We start from the raw sequence: 4178 nt of genomic DNA on the forward strand, positions 1-4178 counted from the left end.
ATTTCCGTATTAATTCTATCCGGATGAAGAATTGTCGGACAGAAAAGTAAAAAAGTAAAACTGCACCAGGGGCAATTTTGTCATTTGTCACACGGTGTCGGAATGGGCTGAAAATTGGCAGGTTGATTGGAAACGGCCCAAGAAATTGGATTCGGGGCACAGATCCGGGATCACGAGATTTTAGCCAAATTCCTTCGTTTAGGCCTCTGAATAATTAATTTTCCTTAATTTATTCAGGATGAAGAAGTGTTGGACAGAAAACTAACAACGTAAAACTGGACTAGGGGCAATTTTGTCATTTTTCGCGATGGTGTCGGAATGGGCCGAGATTTGGCAGGTTGATTGGAAAAGGCTCGAGAAATTGGACTCGGGGGACAGATCTGGGATCATGGGATTTTAGCCAAATTCCTTTGTTTAGGCCTCTGAATAATTAATTTCCGTATTAATTTTGTCAGGATGAAGAAGTGTTGGCAAAACCGCACCAGGGGCAATTTCGTCATTTGTCGCGACGGTGTCGGGATGGGCGAAAATTTGGTAGGTTGATTGGAAAAGGCCCGAGAAATTGGACTCAGGGCACAGAGTCGGGAACACTGGATTTTAGCTAAATTCCATCGTTTAGGCCTCCAAATAATTAATTTCCCTGTTAATTTTGCAGGATGAAGAAGTGTTGGACAGAAATTTAACAACACAAAATCGTACTAGGGGCAATTTTGTCATTGGTCCCGATGGTGTCGGAATGGGCCGAAATTGGACTCGGGGCACAGACCCAGGATCATGAGATTTTAGACAAATTTCTTCGTTTAGGCCTCCGAATAATTAATTTCCGTATTAATTTTGTCAGAATGAAGTGTTGGACAAAAAATTAACAAAGCAAAACCACACTGGGGGCAATTTTGTAATTTGTCGTGACGGTGTCGGAATGGGCCAAAATTTGGCAGGTTGATTGGAAACGGCCCGAGAAATTAGACTCGGGGCACAGACACGAGATCATGGGATTTTAACCAAATTCCTTCGTTTAGGCCTCCGAATAATTAATTTTCGTATTAATTTTGTCAGGATAAAGAAGTGTTGGACAGAAAATTAACAACGCAAAACTACACGAGGGGCAATTTTATCATTTGTCGCGATGGTGTTGGAATGGGCCGAAATTTGGTAGGTTGATTGGAAATGGCCCGAGAAATTGGACTCAGGGCACAGATCTGGGATAACAGGATTTTAGCCTACTACCTTCGTTTAGGCCTCCGAATAATTAATTTCCATATTAATTATATGAGGTTGAAGAAGTGTTGGACAGAAAATTAATAATGCAATACCGCAACAGGGGTAATTTTGTCATTTGTCGCGACGGTGTCGGAATGGGCCAAAATTCGACAGGTTGATTGGAAACGGCCCGAGAAATTGGACTCGGGGCATAGACCAGGGATCATGGGATTTTAGCCAAATTCCTTCAGTTAGGCCTCCGAATAATTAATTTCCGCATTAATTTTGTCAGGATGAAGAAGTATTGGATAGAAAACCGCACCAGGGGTAATTTTGTCATTTGTCACGACGGTGTCGAAATGGGCGGATATTAACAACGCAAAACCGCACCAGGGGTAATTTTGTCATTTGTCACGACAGTGTCGGAATGGGCCGATATTTGGCAGGTTGATTGGAAACGGCCCGAAAATTGGACTTCGGGCAAGACCCGGGATCACGGGATATTAGCCAAATTCCTTCGTTTAGGCCTCCGTATAATTGATTTCTATATTAATTATGTCAGTTTAAAGAAGTGTTGGATAGAAAATTAACAAAGCAAAACCGTACCAAGGGCAATTTTGTCATTTGTCGCGACGATGTCGAAAAGGGCTGAAATTTGGCAATTGATTGGAAACGATATTGGACTCGGGGCACAGACCCGGGATCACGAGATTTTAGCCAAATTCCTTCGTTTAGGCCTCCGAATAATTAATTTCCTTATTAATTATGTCAGGTTGAAGAAGTGTTGGACAAAAAATTAACAAAGCAAAAATCGCACCAAGGGCCATTTTTTCATTTGTCGCGACGGTGTCGGAATGGTCCGAAAGTCGATTGGAAACGGCTAGAGAAATTGGACTCGGGGCACAAACTCGGGACCACGGGATTTGAGCCAAATTCCTTCGTTTAGGCCTCCGAATAATAATATTCTTTATTAATTGTGTCAGGTTGAAGAAGTGTTGGACAGAAAATTAACAACGCAAAACCGCACCAGTGGCAACTTTGTCATTTGTCGTGACGGTGCCGGAATGGGCCTAAATTTGGCAAGTTGATTGGAAACGGCCCTAAAAATTGGACTCGGGGCCAAGACCCGAGATCACAAGATTTTAGCCAAATTGCTTCGTTTAGGCCTCCGAATAATTAATTTCCGTATTAATATTTTCAGGATGAAGAAGTGTTGGATAGAAACTTAACAACGCAAAACCGCACCAGGGGCAATTTTGTCATTTGTCGCGATGGTGTCGGAATGGGCCGAAATTTAGCAGGTTGATTTGAAACGGTCCGAGAAATTGGACTCGTGGCACAGACCTGGGATCACATGATTTTAGCCAAATTCCTTCGTTTAGGCCTCCGAATAATTAATTTCCGTATTAATTTTGTCAGGACGAGTGTTGGTAAAACCGCACTAGGGGCAACATTGTCATTTGTCGCGACGGTGTAGGAATGACCCAAAATTTTATAGGTTGATTGGAAACGGCCTGAGAAATTGGACTCGGTGTACAGAACTGGGATCATGGGATTTTAGCCAAATTCCTTCGTTTAGGCCTCCGAATAATTAATTTTCGTATTAATTTTGTCGGGATGAAGAAGTGTTGGACAGAAAATTAACAATGCTAAACTATACCAGGGGCAATTTTGTCATTTGTCGCGATGGTGTCGGAATTGGCCGAAATTTGGCAGTTTGATTGGAAACGACCCGAAAAATTGGACTCAAGGCACAAACCTGGGATCATGGGATTTTAGCCAAATTCCTCCGTTTAGACCTCCGAATAATTAATTTTCATCTTAATTTTGTCAGGATGAAGAAGTGTTGGACAGAAAATTAACAACGCTAAACCGCACCAGGGACAATTTTGTCATTTGTCGCGATGGTGTCGGAATTGGCCGAAATTTGGCAATTTGATTGGAAATGGCCCGGGTCACGTGATTTTAGCCAAATTCCTTTGTTTAGGCCTCCAAATAATTAATTTTCGTATTAATTTTGTCAAGTTGAAGAAGTGTTGGACAGAAAATTAACAACGCAAAACTGCACCAGTGGCAATTTTGTCATTTGTCGTGACGGTCTCGGAATGGGCCGAAATTTGGCTGGTTGATTCGAAACGGCTCGAGAAATTGGACTCTGGGCACAGATCCGAGATCATGAGATTTTAGCCATGTTCCTTCGTTTAGGCCTCCGAATAATTAATTTTCGTATTAATTATATCAGGTTGAAGAAGTGTTGGATAGAAAATTAACAATGCAAAACCGCACCAGGGGCAATTTTGTCGTTTGTCACGACGGTGTCGGAATGGGTAGAAGTTTGTCAGGTGTATTAGAAATGGCCCGAGAAATCGAAATCGAGGCCAAGACCCGGGATCACGGGATTTTTGCCAAATTCCATCGTTTAGGCCTCCGAATAATTAATTTCCTTTATAATTATGTCAGGTTGAAGAAGTGTTGGACAGGAAATTAGCAAAAAAAAACCGCACCAGGGGCAATTTTGTCATTTGTTGTGACGGAGTCGGATTTGGCCAAAAGTTGATTGGAAATGGCTAGAGAAATTGGACTCGGGGCACAAGCCCGGGACGAAGGGATTTGAGCCAAATTCCTTCGTTTAGGCCTCCGAATAATTATATTCTTTATTAATTGTGGTTGAAGAAGTGTTGGATAGAAAATTTACAATGCAAAACCGCACCAGTGGCAACTTTGTCATTTGTCGCGACGGTGCCAGAATGGGCCTAAATTTGGCAGGTTGATTGGAAACGGTCGAAAAATTTGGACTTGGGGCTAAGACCCGATAATCACAAGATTTTAGCCAAATTCCTTCGTCTAGGCCTCCTAATAATTAATTTTCGTATTAATATTTTCAGGATGAAGAAGTGTTGGACAGAAACTTAACAACACAAAACCGCACCAGGGGCAATTTTGTCATTTGTCGCGATGTTGTCGGAATGGGCCGAAAT

The sequence above is a fragment of the Olea europaea genome, unplaced genomic scaffold (assembly GCF_002742605.1).
Source record: "Olea europaea var. sylvestris unplaced genomic scaffold, O_europaea_v1 scaffold89, whole genome shotgun sequence".
NCBI lineage: Eukaryota > Viridiplantae > Streptophyta > Magnoliopsida > Lamiales > Oleaceae > Olea > Olea europaea.